The sequence below is a fragment of the Cricetulus griseus genome, assembly GCF_003668045.3.
Source record: "Cricetulus griseus strain 17A/GY chromosome 1 unlocalized genomic scaffold, alternate assembly CriGri-PICRH-1.0 chr1_0, whole genome shotgun sequence".
NCBI classification, from domain to species: Eukaryota; Metazoa; Chordata; class Mammalia; order Rodentia; family Cricetidae; genus Cricetulus; species Cricetulus griseus.
In genome coordinates this window covers 179,019,703-179,042,439 of record NW_023276806.1, presented here as the reverse complement: position 1 = coordinate 179,042,439, position 22,737 = coordinate 179,019,703, and the positions used below count along the sequence as shown (strand labels likewise).

Here is a 22,737-nt window from a genome sequence, read left to right as displayed (position 1 = left end):
GCTTGTAACGTTTAAAGACAGCTGCCCCTTTCAATTATGTAACACAGAAATCTTTACATTTTATGCCACTGGTACTTTGGGCCTAATATATCACATATGCTAGTGTATGGACAAAAAATATGATTTTTTCTTTCTTTAAAATAAGATGGCATGGCTTACAATTTTTGGTATTTGTAAAAGCATTTTTATTCTGTAATGTTTTTGTGTGTATGAGTGTGAGTGTGTGAGAGGTGTGTGTGTGTGTGTGTGTGTGTGTGTGTGTGTGTGTGTGTGTGTGTGTGTGTGTATTCCACAGCATGCATGTAGAGGTAGAGGGAGTCAGTTCTTTTTTTTTCCAGAATGTGGGTGTCAGAGATCAAACTAAATTTGCCAGGCACAGTAGCAAGTTGTATTTGCAAGCCATTTCGCTAGTACCCCATCCCTTTTTTGACTGACTCATTCAAATATTTTTACATTTGTTTGTGTTAGTTAGCCTCACATCAAAATTCAATTTATTCTTCTATTGTTGTGAGTGAAATACTGGTAACAATTATAGCCATTTATTGAACATGTACTATATGCAAAGTAGTTATAAATTGTACAAACCTGACATGATGTACAGTTGGAATAAGTGGAGAGTCATGTCAATACACAAGGTAATTTTACCAAAGTCTTAAGAATAGGAACCTGATTTTTCTCTAAAAAAACTTTAGACAGATGTAAAACATTGGATATTTTTTAAAGTATAAACCACAAAATTGCTTTCATTAAAATTTCTATTATCTCTTATCATGTCTTAAATTTATTAGTTAGCTTAAAAATTCTTATCTATTGTATACCAGCAGAAGTCTATATTGAAAATGGATACATAAACCATCTAAACCTTATTATTTACTAGTTTACAGTCTAGTGAGAGACAGGGTTCTTAAGCAGTTCATAACTCCAAGTACTATAGGAAAAGGGCAAGGCTGGGCATGCATGGTGGTGTACACATATAATCAGAGCCCTTGAAATGAGAATGCAGGAGAATCATAAGTTTCATTCCAGCCAGGATTGTATGGGAATACATTGTCTCTGGAGGGAGAAAAGATGAAACTAAGACTATAATCCTTGACAGCAATGAAATTATTGTGTCTTCCTCTTGCTCCCTAGGGTGAGTTGTTACATCTTATTTTTAGTTATGTTTTTAAAAATGGTCCATTTTTCTATACATTTACTTTGCCTATCCAGCTACTCAAAACTATGTAGAAAGACAATGGCATTTATTTCTGTGTGCTTGCATTTAAGGCTTTGTATATAAAATAGAGTTAACAAGGAAAACATAAGATCTCAACAACTACTAACTCTCTAAACATCCTCAGACATTTCTGCTGCTTATCTGATTCTGAGTTTGAGAGTGCTGCTTCATTCCTGGCTGTCAGGGAGTCTCCGCAAAGGGGACTTCTGGAGAGCTAAACTCTGCAGGGATGTGGTTGATTGCAGCAGCAAGCTGACTTTGCCAAGCTCTCCCAACCTGTTCTTCACAGAATCCACTTCCTCTGGCGTACTCCTCAAGGGGCATCTTCTGCAATCTGTTTTCATGCAGCCCTCTCTAGGAGAGCTCTTTGGGGAAATGTTTCTTCCCTGACTTAGAAGAAAATGCAAGCCACCTGCACTCTGTGTGCTTTTGGCACTCTCAGGATTTATGCCAGAGTGCAGCTGTCTTCTTCCACTTTCAGTGTGGAAACAGAAGGATGCAAGAACTAACCAGTATTCTGCCTCTCTCCAGTAGAGGGGGAGAGCTGGAATGCAGTCGGATTGTCCTTTGTAGTTTTTGCATACTCTTGCTTTCTTGATAGTGCAGCCTCCGTACTCAGGTATAATTCATCTTCGTGTTCACTCTTCGGATGTTCCTTGACCTGTGCTGTATGTGGCAGCTGGATACTCTGCTGAAGACAAGACATTTGATAGACATGGGCCCAGCTTCTCCTGGTCATAGAAACTTTAATTACCACCCTCATGGCACTTCAAAACTTTCTGATGGGCTGAGAGATGAGCCCAGTCCCTTAGCAAGAAACTCAGAGATGTATCTGAAAATCTAGAGTCTTAAACTCTAGTACTTACTCTCTCTAAGCCAGTGAAGTAATTTCTACAATGTCTTTACCTATCTCTCCACAATCAAATTAATCAAAAGCATATATTAAGTTCTTTCGTATGGATTTGTTCATCTGAAAATAACTGTCTCTTCACTTAGGATATAGACAACTCACCTCTTTCCCATAATGCTTATGATAAAAACATTCTGTAGAAATTAACTTCTGACCCATCCTTTTTTCCAGAAAATAAGTTGTTATATTTAAACAAAACTTCAATGCTTTAGGTGATTTGGTCCATTAAAAGTTCCTTAATGTTTTAATATAAATTATGCCTATAGCTTTGTTAAATGTGTTTTGATTTCACCATATTTCTCTATGTATTTCTTTCCTTTATGTTACCTGGGAGGTTGACTATTTGGTCAGATCTTCTCCCTAGAATTCCTTGCACATTGGTTTTTGGATGATGCTAAAAAGACTATTTTTGTATTTTCAAATTTTCCTTTTTTACTGAAAATCATCTGTGAAACAAAATTGAGAAATATTATTTTAAGTAACAATTCTTTAATCACTCTTAAATTACAGGCACAGAATGTCTGATAGGACATTAGGAGGTAGATTCACTTGTTAGCTAGTATATGTTTTTGAATAGTATATTTTGAATTAATAGGACATTCTTACTTTATACTTTTGGAATAAAGTAAAATTGTGTTTAAAAAGGAAATGTTAAAATATGCTAAACATATATATTCTTAATGAGTTATCATTGTTTAATATATATTGGCTTATTCTCAATCCAAAACCACTGGTGCTATTTTGAAACAACAAAAAATAATAGTTGAGTAGATGTGTTCATCAGTTTTCCACTACTATACCTAAATACAGTACACAATTTAAGAGGAGGAAGATTCATTTTGAGTCACTGTTTCAGAGGTCTATGGTAACTTGACTCTGTGTCTTCAGGACCTGTTGTTGCACAGAATACCATAGGATGATTGTGTGCCAGGCAAAACTATATACTGTCAGGTGCAAAGCAGGGAGAACACCAGGGATACATATGCAAGAACACAGATCTGTTCTTTCTTTGAAATATGTGTAAATAAATAGAACTTTAAATATTGTATAGATTTTTTAATATGTATATCTGTGTGTGCCTGTACACGCTGCTGGGAAAGTATGGAGGTCAAAGGACAACTTGCAGAAGTCCATTTTCTCTTTCTCCCAGATGGATACTGGAGTTTAAATGCAGGTCATCAGGTTTCACAGCAAGCATCTTACAACTGACCTATCTCACTAGACAGACATATAAGATCTCAACTTAGGGCTCCTTCCATTCATCAAAATATATGCTTTGAAGCTTTCTTATGTTAGAAGTAATGGAATGCCCACTTGTGTGTACTTAGGAGAATTTCATCAAGTGTTGGTGAAAGCTTCCTTAACAGCTATTTCTCAAATGATGGACAGCATATAGGGTTGTTGTTACCACCAAGAAATTCCACTAGATATTTACTAAAGAGGAACAAAAATATTTTACATAAAAACATGTATTCAAATAGTGAATTTTTCAAGATGGCCCAAGATGGAAAGTTCTCGAATTTCCATCAACTGGTGAAGAGATAGACAGACAACTTCTGTAGAGCAGCTACTGACTAGAATGAACGCTGACACAAGGCTCCTTTAGATGAGTCTGCAAGCACATGGTTAAGTTAAAGAGGACACAAAGAGGTTTTAATATCTCTCCACTCACAAAATTCCAGAATAGAGGAGTGAATAAAATTTAGTTGAAAAAGTAGAAAATAGATTAGTGTTTGCTTAGGGCTGGGAGGAAGATTTGGAGGAAGACTCACTGTCCAATGGGCAGCATCAGTTTAATGACAGGAGCATTGTGTTTGAGGTAATATAAATGTTCTAGAATCATCTGTATTGATGGTTACCTGTGGAGCCGTGACTGTGCTGAGATCTGAAGGTCGGTAGGAGTCACAGGATTTAATGTGTTCTCCTCGGGTACTGTTACTCATCATCATTTGCAGAGATGGAAGGTACATTTAGATCTGTATGAGAACACCTATTGCCTCTATCTATTAGAGGCAGAGATAGCCATCCCTTTGCTTTCCAGTGATGATAACTTAAAATGTATCTAGACATTGTCAATGAGCACAAAGGGAATGAGGGTTTCCCCAGTTAACACCATCACTCTAGGGTTTAGAAATTAAAGAGCTAGAGAACTACAGAATTCTGCCTGGCTATTTTTCAGAACAAATATTGAATAATTTACTTGTATATTTGACTATTTAAACCATGACCAGGTATGCCTGAGTCAGCTGCGGATAACTATAACAAGGTGTTACAATGGCTTATCTTAAGTAACAGAAATATATTTTTTACTATTCTGGAAGGTGGTATCGGTGATTCCCAAAAGGAGGAAAATAGGGGAGAATTAGCTGTTTTCCTGTTTGGTTAGAGCCCCACCCGGAGATCATAATCACTTCTATAATCCTTATCTCTTACAGTTTAATTGGGGATTAGAGGATAAACAACTTCATTAAGATATGTGTATGTGAAATATAAAACAATATGGTTTTCTATGTCTTTTGTCAACATCCTTACTGTTGTGTATTCCCCCTTCCTCCCTGTCCCTCTCTCTATATTACCCTCTGAACCACCCTGGATTTCCCACTTCCTTTTCAGATCAATTGTATCCTGCTGTTCTCCTCTCTAGGGCATTTCCTGGACTCCCCATGGTCACATTTTATCTTCTGCTTTCTATCATTACTTCAGGCTAATACTCACATTTAAACATCAAAAGAGTTGGAGCTTGAGATGGTAAATAAAATGTGGCATTTGGCTTTACAGGTCTGGGTTACAAGATCAATATAATAATGTTTGAGATCTATCCATTGACCTGTAGATTTCTTGACTTCATTTTGTGATAGTTCCTTTGTCTATCTGTCCCACATTTTGATTATCAATTATTCAGCTGAAATGGTATTTGGAATATTTCCATGTCTTAGTTACTATGAGTGCAGCATCAATGAACATGACTAGCAAGGATCTGTGGCGTAGGATGTCAGTCTTTTGAGCATATGTCATGGGGTGATAGTGCTAGGTCACATGGTAGATTTATTTTTAGCTTTCTGAGAATTCTCCACACTGAATTTCAGAGTAGCTGCACCAGTTTAGCAAAACCACCAACAGTAAATGAGTGTTCTTTTCATCATATCCTCACCAGCATGTGTTGTCTTGTGGAGTGTTTTGTTCATCTTTGCACTGTGACTGGGGTAAGATGAAATCCCAAAGTTGTTTCCATTTGCATTTCCCTAATTGCTAAGGATGATAAACACTTTTTGAGATATTTGTCAACCATTTTTACTTCTTCCTGACAGAACACTCTGTTCAGAACCACAGCACATTTTAAAAAATTTGTTATTTGTATCTTTGATGCTTTGTTTTTCAGTTTCTTCTATTCTATTTTTACTCTATTCAATGTTTCCTGAATTATGCTACAGGCACTAACTGAATTATTAACAGGTATGTAATATAAGAGACCAAACAAATTCAGTCTTTCTTAGTGAAGTCTTCTAAGTTATTAATAATAAAGATTTATCAACTCCTATACTAGTTCCTCACCACAAGAATTTCATTTATAAATGAGAAAACTGAGGTACACAATTGAGACATTTAGATAAAGCTGCATAGATCACAGAAGATGATACAGATCTTTGGCATAAATTTATCAAAATAAATACTCTAATTTATCATACAATACTCAAACACACCAACATAAACTTCCAGTGCCTAGAAAGAAGTAACAGTATTCATTGGGGCACAAAACTCTCATTGAAACTCTTATATATAATTTCTTTGGATATGAATTATTGTTTAACTAGTCACTAGTCAACAAAAGGCCACTTACTGCCTAGACTCCATGGGGAGTCGGGACCAAATAATAATGCATAAGTTCAACTGACAATGAAGTCGAACATAAGATATTAGACCTAAAGTAGGTTAGAAAGAAAGGTCTTCTCATCTTCATCTCTCATTTTAGAGAAAAAGGTTTTGAATCCTGAGAATCTCAAAACTGGCAAAAGTCTCACTGGTACAGACCAAGTGCTGAACTACAGACAATGTATTTTCCATCAAAATGAAGTCTTGGCTCCGGGCAGATGCTTCTATCCTCAGAAACGGACAAGGCACTTAGTGTTGATTTCTCTTCCAGTTGGCCAAATCTTGATCTCATATTTATCCGTACTTAAGAGGATGAAGTCTCCAGGGCTGTGCAAGAGAGTCTTCACCTTGCACTTCTGCAAAACCACCTTGGTGACCCATTCAGTATGCCCAGTGAGTGTGTTCAGACATGTGCTAGCAGATAAAGCTTTCACAGCAAAGTCCGAAGGACCACTCACCAAAATATCCAGTTCATCACTGTAGTCCACACTGAACACTGCCCCCGTGTGCCCTCTGGAAATGCTGTGTCCTGGCTCCAGAACTCCATTCCCAGCAGGCCACGGTGTTGTCAAAGCAGCCTGTCTGTCACAAGCTTCTGTTCATCAAACCTCACAGTTGCACAAGTGTGGGCCTGGATGCCATAAACACACTGCCCTGGGCTTACACCCCACAGCTTTGCAGCTAAGTCGTCCTACCCTGTGCAGAGAAGTCCATCTCTGTAGTAAAGTGCGTACACTCTGGCACTATGTCCAATTAGTGACGATGTCTCACAGGCTTCGTGGTCCTTCAACTGCTTCATCCTCAAGATAGCCTTCAAATAAACCTTACAGTGCAGTGCATCCTGAACAGAATGATCTATCTGCCAGCCCAAAGTTTTACAGGCAGTCTGCCACGCCTCTGCACAGGCACTGATCACCTTATTTCACTGCTTCGAGACCAGGCAGCATGTGAGCAAAGTCTGAGGATCAAGTCCATACCAAATAAAAACTGAGCTCCAGGGGAAGGAGTTTGAGGAAGTCCCGCTTGTGGAGAGTATCCAGGTTACTGGAGAGGTGCCTGAGCTGGAGTGCCCCACTCAGACTAATCAGGGGGTCCAGAGTTTCATTTTTCTGAGCGAGTGCCCCGCCCGGGCTCACACTGACTAGGTGCTCTCCGCCAGCAGAGTGACCCAGCCGCTGGGTCCACTCTGCAGCCATAGTGGCTGGACCTGTGGCCACTGCTCTCGACACTATTTGTTTTTTGTTTTTGTTATTGTTTTTTTTGTTTTTGTTTTTACTTTTTAATATCTGGATTTTAATCCTCTCTCACATGTATAGCTAGAAAAGATTCTCACCTACTGTATGGACTTTCTCTTTAATTACCTCTTTCATTTACTTTATAGAAGGTTTTGAGTGTTATGTTGTCCCAGTTTTCAATTGTTGGTCGTATCTATCCTTGGGCAGACACTTTCTGACACCTATATCATGTAGGGAGCTGCCCACTCTTTCTTCTAGCAATTTCAGCATTTGCCAACTCATCTTGAAATTTTGATCCATTTGGAGTTAATTTCTGTACAGGATGATAGATATGCTTGTAATTTCATCTATCTACATGTGAATATCCAGTTTCCTCAGCACCTTTAATTTAAAAAAAAAATGCTTTCTTTCCCCTGGCATGTGTTTTTGAGACTTTGTCAACTACCAGACAGTAATTGTCGCATACATGTGTGATTGGGTCTTCTATTTTGTTCCATTGTAAACATGTCTGATTTCATTCCAGTATCATCTCATCTTTGTTACTGTAATTCTGGAATATAACTACAAATATGGAGTTGGAATCTCTCCACAATTACCTGTTTTGCTAGGGGTTGCTTTTCCTGTCCGAGGAAATTTGTGGTTCTATATGAATTTTAGGATGTTTTATTTTATTTTATTTCTATGAAAAATATTGTGGGGATTTTGTATTGGGACTGCAATGAGTCTGTGAATTGCTTTTGGTAGAATAGTTGTTTTCACAATATTAATTCAGTTTAATTCATAGCAAGATGTAAGATTGAATAAAAGAAAAACCAAAGGTTGGGTTTTTTTTTAAGCAAAAAAGAAACAGAGAAAGAAACCCTAACAGTCATGAGATTACTCCTCTCTAGAATTCATTGTGAGAACACCAGTGCATACATGGAAAGATCCCACTGTTGTAGGACATCATTGAAATTGTTAGGAATTTGCCCCATTTTTCATTTTTGTCATGGCTTAATCTTCACAGTTTTTTTTCCCAAGATTTAATGTACATTTATTCTTAACAAGTGGAACATATAATATAAAGCCTTCATACTGAATAAATGATATTCATAAAGCCAAAAAAGGAGGAATTTAATCAATTTTTAGCTACATTGTCGAAATACAAATATGCAGATTTTATCACTGCAAAATAATCTCAATTGTGTTTCTTCATCAGGAACTTCAACTGAGCCTAGAACTTTTTTACACCTCGATTAGAAAGGAAACAAAACAAAACAAAAGAAAAACCCAGAAAAAATAAATTAGTTGATCGGTTGCCAAGACGGCAAGGACTTTTTACAGAGACCAGTACAGCGTTGCACTATGAAGAGCTATGTCTGGCAAGAAAGTGATTAAATAACTGTCTTCATAGTTTTTTATTTAATTTCAAAGTTTGTGGTAAATATATATAAAAAACACTATCTCAATTTATCTGGGCTATCTTTTTTCTTACCTGGGTTGTTTCAGTGACATGGAAACTGTTTTTAATTGAATTGCTTTATTGAGGTTAAGATATATTTGCATACAAATCACTGATATTTTTCAAGAGAGCTTCACTAGAAAAGATGCCATAAGTGAATTATTTGCCTAATTCTACCTCTAGCAATTCATAGCAAACTTAAAACATGCATTGCTATCTCTTACTCAAAACCTTCAGATTTGGTGTTAATCACACAATAGTTCAGTTGACCCAGGACACTCTTCTTGCAAAGTTTGAAGTGATGGTACTTACATATACATACAATCCTTTAGACAATGATTCTGTTAAAAGTTGTTATTCCATTAATTCCTTGTAAAAAAAATCAAAGCTTCTTGGTCCAAGGGATCAAAGCTTCATTTATATTTCTAGCAAATATAACATCATTTACTATATACATTCATCAAGAAATATGAGAAACAACAGAGCAGGTACTTTCAAAAGAATTACCCTATTTATCAAGCTGACACCTTGGCTGCTTCACAAAAAAAAAGCAGATTCTATCACTGTATATAGAAAGGCAAATTCAAATCAAATCTTGTGTGCTGTTTGGGGACATGTGATTAATGAGAGCGTGCTTGGTTTTATTAATCTTCCTGAATTCTTGACAGCCCTGTTCTTGTCACATAACCTCTCATATTGGAAAGCACATTTATTTTCTGAATGTTTAATGTGGATATAATCAAACTGTGGACTTAGAATTTTTTCTTGAATTTTTAAAATACACTTTTTTATGAGACCTTTATTCCTATGTTAAATACATCTACCTACCCAACTGCATAATAAAAAATAGCTATCTATTTCTCCAGTCTTTTATTAATAAAACCCTCCTGGCCATTCATATATTTAAATAATTATCTGTGGCTATAACCTTAAACATATATTGCTGGCCACAGTTTCAGGATATGAAAAGGCATAATGAAGCTTTAAATTTTAATATCAGAATAGCAATCATTTTAGTAACCCTCATAAGGCCAATGGCAGGTTCTTGAATGCAGTTTTTTTGAAGCAAATATGAATAGAGTCTAAATCACCATCAAAAATGCAGTGTCAACCATAATTATACAGTAGAACAATGTGATGGCTACCCAAATGGTCTAAATGTTTAGTGGATCTGCTAATGAGTGTTGAACTGTTTGAAGAAATTCAAGTAGATTTTTCCCACCTTTAATTTAATGACTTTATAAATATAGGTTCAGGCAGGGAATGATTGATTGCCAATACCATCCCTAGAAGAACAAGTAGAAACCATCTCTGGGTGGATCCAATGTGTCCACTGGACATGGGACAAGTTTGTAAACTGCTTAATGAGACTCAGTACTTGTTACAAATAGGAAAGAAGTCATGAATTTTAGGAGGTTCATATTTAAAATTAGGAAAAGGCTAAGTTCCTTTAGTGGATTCACAGGACGGTCAATTGCTGGAGAGTAGGAGATAGTTTCCCTAGGGAAAGCGTTGCATCTCTGCTCTGCTCCTCTCTGCTCCAGCTCTTGTGAAAGTTCTTGCAGCTGGGCTCCGCTCCTATGACAGTGTCACAGTGTACAGCAATCCTCACTGAAGTGATTTACTGGGAAGGAAGACTCCACGAGAGTGGTTGTCCTGGGTGAGAAACCACGGCAACCTGAACAAGGTGCAGAGCTTATATAGGGTTTCTTGGGGTTGGGGAGCGGTGCCTTCCAGGGTGGCTTGGGATTGGATTTTGTGTTGTGATTCTGGAGCCAGCTCTGGGATTGGTGGCACTTTATGCTCAGAGATGGGTGACATTTTGGGCTCAGGGACCACAGGGATTGTTGGGATTCTGCAGCCTGACTCAGGGGTAAGCTCAGAGATTGGTGCAATTTCAGGCCCCCATCCTGGAGGCTAGTCAGGGCCAGCATATTTTCCTTGTTTTTTTCCACTCTCCACCCAAAGCTACTTCCAATTGATGTAGCTGGTATTTAAAAGAATTTAAAGAAATCAAATAGAGTAGAAAACATCCTTGTATATAAGTAGACTGAGCAAGCACTGTTTTGTGAAGCCTTGTTTTGCATTTTTATCACACACAAATGTACATGCTGGTTGCTAAACTGAATCTGTTTGCTGTCTCTGTGTGTGGTGTTAATAGGAGGAAGCTTAATTTAGGGGGGGGGATGTCTTTGCATGCTATATGACACAGAACAAAACTTGATTTGTTAATAGAAGTGTGCAAAAGTGCATCCCAGAGGCAAGAAAGGCCACTGTAGCTCTTGACAAGCTTTTTGAGATCCACTCTAGAACCATATCCTAAAGCACAACTGGCCAGATAGGCATGTTTGACTGCCATTTGCACTACCTAGGCCAATTAGCAGTAGTTCATTTCCTTACCTCCTTTTAAGTTACTTGGGTCTCAAGTAGCTAGACGGGCAAAACCAAAGGAAGCTTGGGAAACAATTTTTCCTGCATAAAGGCATAAAGAACAAACAGCTTTGTGTAGGACATGAAAAATACTGAAATTCCCCCATCTACTGTCTTTTCTCAGGTAAATGTGCTACCTGGCACTCAGTTCTATCCATTTATCTTCTCCAGCTACATAGACTTGTTGATTTCCTCTCTGCATGTGCCTTGCAAAGGTACCCTAGGATGAGAATGGGTAGGATCCCTTTAGATTGTAGCTACTTGACTGTGTATGATTTCCCTGAGGAGTTGGACAGAAGAAGCAAGCAATTGCATAATTGGTCACTAAGAAGCAGAAAATGTTCAGACTTTTAAATGATAAATGTGGAAGCCTTAGAAAAACTAATCCTACACCTAGAAGAAAAATACTTGTGTGTATACCGCATGTGCTTATAGAGCTGCATACTGAATCCTTGTTTTGAAAAAAAAAATAAGTCATATTACCTGTGTGCTAATAGTAATTCAGTTTCTAATGCATGCTAGCCCCTCTTCTATGAATTAGACACTCTTGCTGTCTGTCCTCTCAAGTTCATACTCTTGTAGGAAGAAAATAATAAATCACCATACCACATGCAAAGACTGTTGAATATAGCTTTCCACTGTCATGTATCTGGATATTAATTATATGTGACTGTTAAAGTATGAAGACAGCTCTTTATCTTCCTTTGTGTTTTCAAGGTCCAAGAAAGTATGTCATCAATTTAACAAGAAAAACAGTCAAGTGAAATGAGGACCATTAAACTCTGGAAGAAAAATAAAAAATCTCTGAAATGAGCTTTGTCCTTAAATATCTTACATTTTTGCATTGGTTTATCTCTGTCAGGGTTCCTTAATCTGTGCATGTTTTTTACTGGGAAGACAGCAGACAACAACATACAGCACTTTTCAAAAGTCACATTTATCACACTGGTTTGAGGGCCCAGAGCCACATGTCTCAGAATCAGTGGATGTAACAGTGGAATGCAAATATTTAGACTCAAGTTATTTTCATAGGTGCCAACCCTTTGTCTTAAGATGGTTCAAATTAATAAAGAAAAATATACAATACAACACAAATTTCCTGTCATAATTTTTGCAGTGCTAAGAGTAAAATACTTGTTAAATATTTTGACATCTTAAAATGTATGCATTTTGTACTTAGTATCTACTAGAAATTAAATTTAGTTAGATTAATACAGATTTGTTGGGGATGTCCATATAATGATTATTCCAATACAATACAAGCACATGAAAATAAGTTAATGTTTAAAAATAAAACAGCTTTGGCTCTGATGTGCCGCATATCAAAAAATAAGAATAATATAGACAAAAGTTTATAAATTTCCCCCAGGCCTTATTTTCTTGTTGTATTTTTTGTTGCAAAAATAATAATAAATAAATAATGGAAAGGAATAAACAAATAGTGTCCTCTACTGATCATTGAAATGAGTTGTTACAGTATCAAGCACACTAGAACAGGCTGCTTTTATGTTATAAATATTTCATTTTGGTGGGTGCAAAGATAAAGCTTTTTACTGGATTGCAAATATGTTCTTCATCATAAGATGTTAAATAATTTGACAAAAGACAACTCTGTGTATATACAGATGTGTGTCTGATAGATATACATATATATATATGTACATATATATGTATATCCAGACATATATATATTTATATATATATATAGAGAGAGACTCCTGCTGACTGAATGCATGAAGTTATTTGTTTTAATATAGCTTAGAAATTGTTCCAAGCAGAACAAAAAAGTTTTAGTTCTGCTTTTCAATGGCTGTGTAGTGTTTCCTGATCAGAAGACCACAGGATTTATATCTAATCGATGTCTAGAGTTAGAGCTTAGGAAAGGAAATCCAGACAACATATGTGAAGCCTTGTATACTGTGTCAGTAAAGTGACGGCAAGTACTCACCTGAAGAAATATTGTGATCTCTGAATTTAAATCCTCTGAATGTATTGAGAAACCAAGGCGCATAGGGCTTCAAAGGGGGCATATCAGAGCGATGGTTCTCATACTCCAAGCTAAGTGACTTCTAGAATTATTTTAAATACACTTAGGCAACTGAATCACCATACAGTTGTATGACACATCCATGGTGTGTGTGAACCACTATCCTTTTCAATTAAATTAACTATGCATTTATTCAGACAAAAATTAATATTTTAGAATATTCCCAAAGCCCCCATATAAACACCACATTTTCCATAAATTGGATGGTTTAAGACACAGTGTAAACTGGAGTCCCAAGTACCAATGAGGTAACTGAGCCACCAGTTAAAATATATCAGAGTTAGTAGTAAAGCTCCTGAGGGAAAAGTTGGTGATGTTTTAATAATGCTTGCCTCTGTAGCAATGAATGTATTCTTGGATTTTTTTATTTCTATGCTAAATATTTTGACAATGTTGTTTATTTCATGACTGTACCAAAGCCATTTTAATTAGTGTTCTTTTGAAAGCTTAGAAAATAAAAACAAATAATCTCCTATGAAAATATTTTGTCTAAAAATATATTTTGAAATATATTTTGTCTAAAAATATATTTTGGATAATGTTCTTTTAGTTTCATCTTAATGCTGCAATGTTTTCTGTGGAAGCTATAACCCATGCTACTATCCTAATGTTATCATTTTTTTCTGAATGAAGAAATTTGCAAATATTAAAAACATGTATCCAAGAAAGGTTTAAAACAGGATGAGCATTGTGTTTAGTAGTGAAAATGGATATGATTAGTGATTATGCTTCTGGCACTCATTAGTTGGGAATAAGCAAAACAAAAACAAACAAACAAACAAAAACCACCAAACCCAATTCAGGAAAAACAATTCTTACACCTAAAACTATGGTGTGAAATGCTTTTGGAGTCCTGGTATGATTTGGATACATGGAAAATGGATGACTTAAAGATTAGTGTTAAGATACCACTGTGTTTTTTTTTTTTGGGTGGGATTAAATGATACTTCATGCAGTCATGTAAAGAAACAAGAGCGAACATAGACTAGATATCAAGTGAAACACTTTTGTTCTGAGTGTTCCCTCCTCCTTAGCTTGACAAGAGAGGGAAAGTCATTGCCTTGCTTCTCCCTGACACTGTTCATGACCTTGCTGATTTCACTGTATTTATAAGGGAATTTTTTGATAAATTACATTTTACCATATTGAAATTAAGATTGGGAGGCAGAGAAGCTGTGTTTGGGGAGAGTGATGAGTTTGGAGAGTGATCTTAGAGACCATGGGAAGGAATGGAAAAAAATAAGGTTTTTCCTTATTTTTTTGCATGGCTGCAATTATCCTTTGGGTTCCCCTGACTCTGACTTTTACCCTTCCATGCACCAGTCACAGATGTGGTCTACCCAGGGAAGGAGCTTGACCTTGGGCATAGTCTCTTCTCTCTCCTGCATAGACATCATATGAAAGTTTTGACAGCTGAACTTTGTTGGCAGTACTCTCAAAAACGATGGGAATAAATTCCTTTATTTCTATAGGATTCCTATAGCACACATCACAGTTCTTGTCATGAAAAGGGAGGCAAAGAAGGAAGGAATGACCCCAGAAATCCAGCTAAGAAGAAACAGAGAAAATTTGTTAAGAGAGCAGCAGATAAAAGAGGTGAAGGGTTTTTATAGCACTGTATTCTGAATTTACATGCCTGATGCTAATACTTTCTAAAGGATCAATTCCTATTGTCTGTTTACAATCAAGAGAAAACAAAGTTATTCTTTGTGTCAGTAGGTATAACATTGGGTGGTAGTGGCACATGCCTTTGGTTCCAGCACTCAGGAGGCTCAGGCAGGAGGATTTCTGTGAGTTCAAGGCCAAACTAGACTACAAAGCAAGTTCCAAGACAGCTAGAGTTGTTACACAGAGAAACTCTGTCTCAAAAAAATGAAAGAGGGAGGGGGAGGGAGGGAGGGAAAGAAGGAAAGGAAGAAAGAAGGAAGGAAGGAAAAGAAAGGAAGAAGGGACAGAGAAGAGAGAGAGAGAGAGAGAGAGAGAGAGAGAGAGAGAGAGAGAGAGAGAGAGAGAGAGAGAGAAAGATGTCACTACTTCTGGTATTTGTGATAAAAGGCATTGTTGCAAATTGATTTAGAAGAAACATTTTGAGTCAAAGTCCTTTATAGTTACTTGAAAACTTTTGTAAAGAGAACTTTTATTTGACTTCGTATTTTATGGAATGGAGAAAATGATGTGACCTGCCCACAGGCTATTGAAAAGAATTGCCTATAAAACCCTTCTCTTAAATGTGTTACCACTCCTAGTGCCAGTACCCTGGTAACACTGTTCTTAAATCATGAACACTGGGGGATAACCTACTTCCAAACTGTAGCATCCACAGGTCTATAGTTTTACTACCTATGCTTTTTTCCAATATACAATGAAAACAGTTTGGGGAAAATAAGTAATATTTCATCTGTAGCATCTATCAATACGGATAATGCTTTTATTCACCAATCCTGATTTATTGCTTCTTTGTTTCCATTCAATCAAGACATATAACTAAGCCAATTTATAACTTTATAAATATTATATTTAAGATTATTTTCCTTTGTCTAGCTCCTGAAAACATTTGGTGATTGATTTTACAGATATCTAACAAGTGCCCTAACACTCACTTCCCATACATGAATCTCAGTGTAAGAAAAAAAAAAAAACTATGAACACATGTTCTGGTTGTTCAAGGTACTCCCTTCATCTATGGTGACAAGTTTAGCAAGCCAGCTAATGAAGAAACTATAGCTGGGATGTGGTAAAAAGGGAACTGCTGAGTTTGGTCTCATCATGAAAATAGGTAAGGTGATCTCAAAGGTGCAGAGCTTTTGGAAGGGACATCCTAACAACACATTTTGTATAAAAAATGTGAATACAGTTTCAGTGATGGTAAATTAATACAGCCTTCCATCTTCAAACTCAATTTCATGAATAATTTTAGACAATAGCGCTTAATTCAAAACTTCGACACAATCCCCAGGTAGTGCCTACCAGCATACAACTGTTGTGAAATCCTTCTTTTTGTAAGGATGGCAGCTTCTAGCCTATGTAGGAATGGTTAGGATCCATTTTGTTTCAGACCCCTTCTTTAACCCATGTCTGTGCTTGGCACATTCTGCAATGTGGTAGGATTCTTTATTTATTTATTTTTGTCCAGTTACCTATTTCAGTTAAGGCTAGCTGGAGAACTACCCTTGAAGCCTTACTGTAACTACTATAAGTAGATACAAAACTTACTCTCCTCTTCTTGACAAATTTGTCAGTTACACAATAGTGTTCTGGAATATAAAATCTGACTCAAGGGATGGACATGAATCTGTTTTAGGGTAATCAGAGTTGTAACCCTTTATTCTCTGACATGGATGGGAATTTCCCCTGACTTAGGTTTGAAAGAGTTCTGCCCAAGTATAAATTTTGGCCATTTGATAGCTGACTTTGGCCACTTTGTGTTTTCTGCCCATAGATAAAAAGAAGAAAATCTAATCAAATACTAAACTAGGGGAGGAAAGGGAAAAGGAGGGAGGGAAACAGGAATCATCAAAGTTTCATGTTTTAATGCTCAGCCCAGTTAGAGAACTGTTTCTACCCCATATTGTTGCTCTATGACTTAAAGCTACTATAGTGGGTTTCCATCATTCGTTAGCTTTGCCCAGCCCAGTTTATGGACACAACAGACCCTTAATCAGTCAATATCCACTAGTAAATGGTGAATGTTCTGTACTTCATGGGATTACAATATAGCTACATACGTAGACATGGTAAACTTTAGAATGAAAACCTGTATGCAGAGATTATCTGGGGTTCACAAAATGTTTGATTAAACTTCTTGAAAGCATGCTTTAGTCCTAATGAGAATCTTTAACTTACTGTACTTGACATGTGTAATTTATATAGTTACTGATTTTTGACAGTATGATTTGCTACTAGTTATCAAGAGTACGCAATGATACCTCTCAGATCCTCTATTGATCTAATGTCTTCCTGGTCCCCTCAGCATCAAACGCATTGATACAATCATGGCAGTAGTGGCAGGCAGGATGTTCTCCCCTGAGTATGTCTAGTCACAAGACTGTTGGACAGAAGAGAAATGGCCTTTCCATCATTTAAAAGCTGCACAGCTTCTAAGCACCTGAAGGGCTACTTCCCAGGGAGTTATCAAATTCTTCAGTTGCTGCTGAAAGCACTTATACCACATTCCAGTGATCGCTATGCGAACCATTTCAAATACTCTGTTAGAATGATAGCCCTTCACAAGGGGCAGCATGGGCAACTTGAATATTCTTCTAATCTCCAGCTTTGTTTGTAAGGACACAAAGGACTCATTATCCAAAAAAGTATTTACTTCATCACTTCAGAGCATATTTCCCAGACACTTAAACCTTTTACAGTACAGTACAGTGCATTAGGCCAACCCTCCCAGAAGACTCACAACATAGAGGACTAATAAGTCATTGCACTTTTACGCAATTTCAACATATCTTTTGTTGTTGTTTTCATATGTCCTTCCGAAATGCATTTCTTTTAAATATTATAATTAACCTAAGAACTAATATTTAAATAATTTTATTTTAATCAAATCATTTTTGCTAATGGGTTGAGCAAATGAACAATGTTTTAAACAACTTCTGGTTTGTACAGAAGTGGCCGCTTTGATAATGTGATCTTCAGTTTCATTTATACTTTCGGTGTCGATATCCAGAATTATGTGCATACTTACACGAATGTGAATAGTGATTTAACTTGTAGAGGATGCTTGACCATAATGTTTATCTATGTTAATCTTTACGGTTTTGACAGTAGCAAATTAAATTTTGCACATGGCTAGACACTGTGGGACTAGAATTTGTGATACTGTTTATTTAATAGATTAAATAATTGAGGTGAAATAGGCAGGAATTTAAAAGTTATACTCAGCTGGACCATGGTTTATTTATAAGATGCTTACATTAGTACTAACTGGCTGGTAAATCTTTCACCTTCTATGCTTACCTGCTCCAGGGAAAAAGTTAAACCTTGAAATCAGATCACTGAGGGATGGCACAAAAATGATCCATAAGCACAATTCCATCGAACAATAGAAATCTGTTCTCTCATGTTCTTGAGATTATGAGGCCATGCTCCTTCTGGAGGATCCAGGGAACCAGGTTTCCTTACCACTTGCAGCTGTATCATTCACTTCTTCTCTAATCCAGTCACATGGTCTTCCCTGCTTTGTCTGAATTTCACCTTTCCCTGATCCTGTGAGATCACCCTAATCCAATATGCTTTCACTTACCTTGATTGTTTACGCAAAGACAATATATCCAGAGTCACCAATATGATGGTTCTTTTGCTGTACTTCTGTAGGAAACAGTGTCATTTGTTTCCCTAGCGTTCAACAGTGAGCAGTAGCAGTAGTTGAGAGAGCATGAGAGTGGTACCCTGTCAGTGTTGTAGTCTGCTTGAGGCACATGGACTACTCTGACCTACAGGAGTCTCAGTCCCTGTGAGTGCCTCAGGTATCCTAACAACTTGCCTATTGGCAGTAGTCAGAGTTACAACTCTCAGTCTGGATCCTGACACTTGGCTCTGAAGACATGACAACTCCTCGGCTGTCAACGCCTCTGTGTTCTCTTCTATGAACCTTTCCAGCCTCTTACCAGCTCTCCGTTTCCTCTTGCCATCTATCTCCTTTTTCATCTGCCCTGGCTTTTCATCATGCCCTGGCTCCTCTTGGGGTGTCAAGCTGATTCTCGGCTTGTTGGCAAGCTGGCTGATTTGAGCACTTCTATTCCCACTTGCTGCTGCTTTTAGGAGGGCCTGGGAAGCCTGACTTGCTATGAATGTGTTTAGCAGCTGAACTGCAAACCCTGGCACTGTGCTGCTGCTCAGGAACTAAGGGCTACCCAGTCACTGAACAGTGAGCTTAGCTGACATCACAAATAGCTGACATCACAAAAGGAGAGGAGACCTTTATTAGCCACTGAGAGCAGGATCCAATTGTATATCGTTACCAGGAAGGTTCAGGTCTGTGGGAGAGCATTATGTTTCTTCAACTATCAAACCACTTCTACATCAGCTGATGTAAATCCAACACAGAGATTGCTTCATTTCTGAAATCAGGCCATCCGTTTTTTTCTGCTTCCAAGATACCACTGTAATTGTCCTGGTTGCCACTGCTATCTATACTTTCTGGTTCCTCTGCTGACTCTGCCTCATAATTCATCTTACAATCTTGGCCTGTTGTGCTGAAAGGAGGCAAGAAGAGGGCACACAAGAGATATCTCCACTGGGCCTGTTGTTGAAATGCCAGGGAGGCAACACAAGGAAGCTCAGTCTCCTGGGAAACCTGAGAACCCTGTTTTATACAGCAATGGAAGGGATGTTTGGGCTGACCATAGCTGCATACTGGAATTTTCATTACCATCACTCACAGTCAAATTTGTGTTTTGGATCAATCATGGCCCTGTATTTAGCACCAGTCGTCCCTCTGGGGGCGGGGATTTCACCCTTGGCTAAGTTCAAAATGGTTTCTGTAGGCAGAGGATAGCAAAATCCCTGGTGCACACAGTTCCAAAGTTCCAAAGGCTGAGGCAGTGCATTTCAGGATACAGAGGGATCTGTGCAGTTGTCTTGAGGCAGGGTGTTCTTTCAGAAGGCTAGGGCTGACATGATTGTGGTCTAGTGTGATACTTAGACCGTTTATCCAAGCTGTCTCCACCTTCCAAGTGAGTAATGTCTCTGACTGTGAAGTTGGGAAGAAGTGTACAGAATCAGCCTTTCTTATGAGGCTCATGTCAGGTTCAGCCAATCTCGAATTGAGGACCATCTAGCTTTCTCTTCCTAAGAATTCTAAGGAATGGTAGCTGCCCTCCATAAACACCAGAGAGAACTGAGTAGTTAACAGAAAGTATCATGATGCCTGACTTAAAGGAATATCCTGTCAAAGCTCTCTCAGTCATTCTGAACAGTTGTCAGGTCATGACCCATGGTTTTAAAAGCTAATGTTCTTGAGCCCTTCTTAACCATAGGCATGTTACTCAAGATGGATAGAAAATTGAGAGGTGCTTCTAAAATGCAATACCAAGAAAAAGTAATTTGAATAGAGGAACATAGAGGAAGCAGAAACCATTCTGTCAGAGGAACTTCATAAAACTTGGAGAAGCTACAGCATCCAAGAACCAAGTTCAACTTGGTATTTCAAACGGGAGCTGAAACGGAAACATCTCCTTGAATTTTAAAATAAGACTAGTATCCCAAAGTTTATTTTAAACATTAAAATCGACACAGTAGCCCATAATCAGGGAAAATAACTGGAAGAAGTGAGAAAATTATGAAAAATTAAGGACAATTGAAAAGTTCAAAGAGGAGAAAAATGTAGAAGGAAGGTAAAAACCATAAAGTCACTGTAGGGAGTTTCTTCTTAATACTTATATGTTATACTGAGATATCCAAGTGCACGGCGAGGACTAAGTTATACTGAGATAGCCAAGTTCACTGAAATTCTAAGCAGAGGAAATCATCAGTGTGACATTTAGAAATAAAGATTCCTTGGGGTACCAGGAAAAATTATAGTAACAAACTAGAGTTCAAAATTGCTTGTTTGTTTTCCCCATAAATTAAACCCCAAATGCAAGAAACAACAAAAATTGTCTTCAAAATTCAGTGAGAAATGATTTCTGATGTAGAATTAAGTCAAATTAACCCAGGGGAAGGAATAAACAAAACACATCGTCCAAACATGCAGGTCACCACACACAGAGGACGCTTTCATGAGCTGTTTCCTGGAGAGCTATCCGATGATGTACCCTGCCGAAACAGGACAGTAAGCCACAAACAAGGAGCCTTTGGGTCAGGAGGACTTAAAAGAATCTCAGATAAGGAGATCTCAGGGCGGAGTGTGTGACCAGCAGAGGGTGGCACAGCAATCTGCTGCTGGGCTGAGGTTCCAGGAGAGAGTTCTCGGTGAAGCCATATGGAATTACCGATGGGAGGCCTTGGGCAGGAGGTGGAGAGCATAGAATCCAAGCAGACAGAGAGTAAGGGCAAAGCATAGTGTGAGAGAATATTAAATTTCAGGACCAAAAGATCAGGAGAAATATTATTTTCATATACATAACTCTGTCCAGAAATAATCTTAAAAACTCACACTATCATAAGCAACCAGGAGTTCCTACATGACACACGCTGATTGTTTCAATTCATTAAACATGCCACCTGCTTCTTGGAATGTGACATGGCCCTTCACAAATGTCCTCTCCAGATTCCTAGAATTGCTAACTTGCTGAGTAATTGACAATCTAGAATTTCCGTCTCCTTTGACTAATACTCAAGCAGCAGAAATGTCTGAACTTTCAAAGAACTGCCCACTTTCCGCAGACAAAATTTGCCTTTGTGCTTCACTTTTTCCACGATTTCTTTTTTCTCCTCCTCTGCTGTGAGCACTTTGTCGGTATCATTTCTGGAAGTCTCTGAAGTGGGCTCATGGAATACCATTGCAGTCAGTAAATGTCTCCAATGGTGTGAATTCCCCTCACACAAAAAGGAAGCTGTCATAAGGTACCTGTAGGTAAATATCAGTAAAAGATACACTTTTTCTGTTTTCACTGAGGTAATTTTGTTGTTTTATGTAGTTCAAAAACTATAAGATAACAATCTTTAAACTAGTACAGAGAGTAGTTTCAAAATTTACAAATGTGACTAAGCAAAAATAACTTTCAAGTGTAAATTTTTAAAAATAAATTTAAAGACTTTCAAGAATAATTTGTGGACTAGTTTTCATAGAACATTTATAATAACCATTTACTTTCTTCAAAGTTCAATTACTGGTTGCCTTGCAGATATTAGGCAACAGGAAGTTTTCAAAGCAAGACAGTCTACATCTACGAATAGCCATGAAGTCTTTAGTATTTCAGGTCTTAATAAGATCTTTGTTTGCTCTTGAAAATTTCGTGCATATATTTGGTGTATTTTGATTGTATCACTCACCACCCAGTTGCTGCTGACTCCTCTCAACCCCTGCCAAATCCTTTGCCAATATCATGTCCTCTTTTCATAACCTACTGTATCCTTCAGTGTTTTCCATATATGCATGGCTGTTGGGGCAACCATTGGAGCATAGGTTACCTACCAGAGATTTCTTCCCTGGAGAAACTGGCTCTCCCTCTAGAAGTGTCAGGTATTTGTTTATTTACAATATGATCAATGTTTCCTAAAATTTCATAAAATACACTTATAGTCATAGGACACGGAAGGAAAAAACACTGAATAGTACAGTTCTTTATTCTTTATTATTGTTAGTATTATTTTTAGAAACAATCTTAATTTACATATAAATCCCAGTTCTCTCTCCCTTCATCTTCCTATGCCTCCCACCCCCTTCTACTCCCCAGGGAAGATGAGGCCTTCCATGGGGGAATCATCAAAGTCTGTCACATCATTTGGAGCAGGGCCTAGGCCCTCTCCAGTGTGTCTAGGCTGAGAGAGTATCCCTCCATGGGGAATGGGCTCCCAGAATCCATTTGTGCACTAGGGCTAAATACTGGTTCCAATGTCAGAGGTCCCTGAATAGGACAGTTCTTAGCAATAATTATAATAGTAACATCCTTATTATAATAATTATTATAATATTAA

At 37.6% G+C, this 22,737-nt stretch overlaps 1 protein-coding gene and 1 pseudogene across 1 annotated transcript in view; one reads left to right on the top strand and one right to left on the bottom strand.

The window, feature by feature from the left end:
* The window catches only part of Sema3e (semaphorin 3E), a 248,153-nt gene that overhangs the window by 70,490 nt on the left and 154,926 nt on the right, over positions 1-22,737 (top strand). The gene's annotated exons all lie outside the window — the stretch shown is intronic.
* Positions 6,142-7,192, bottom strand: LOC118239461 (annotated as a pseudogene).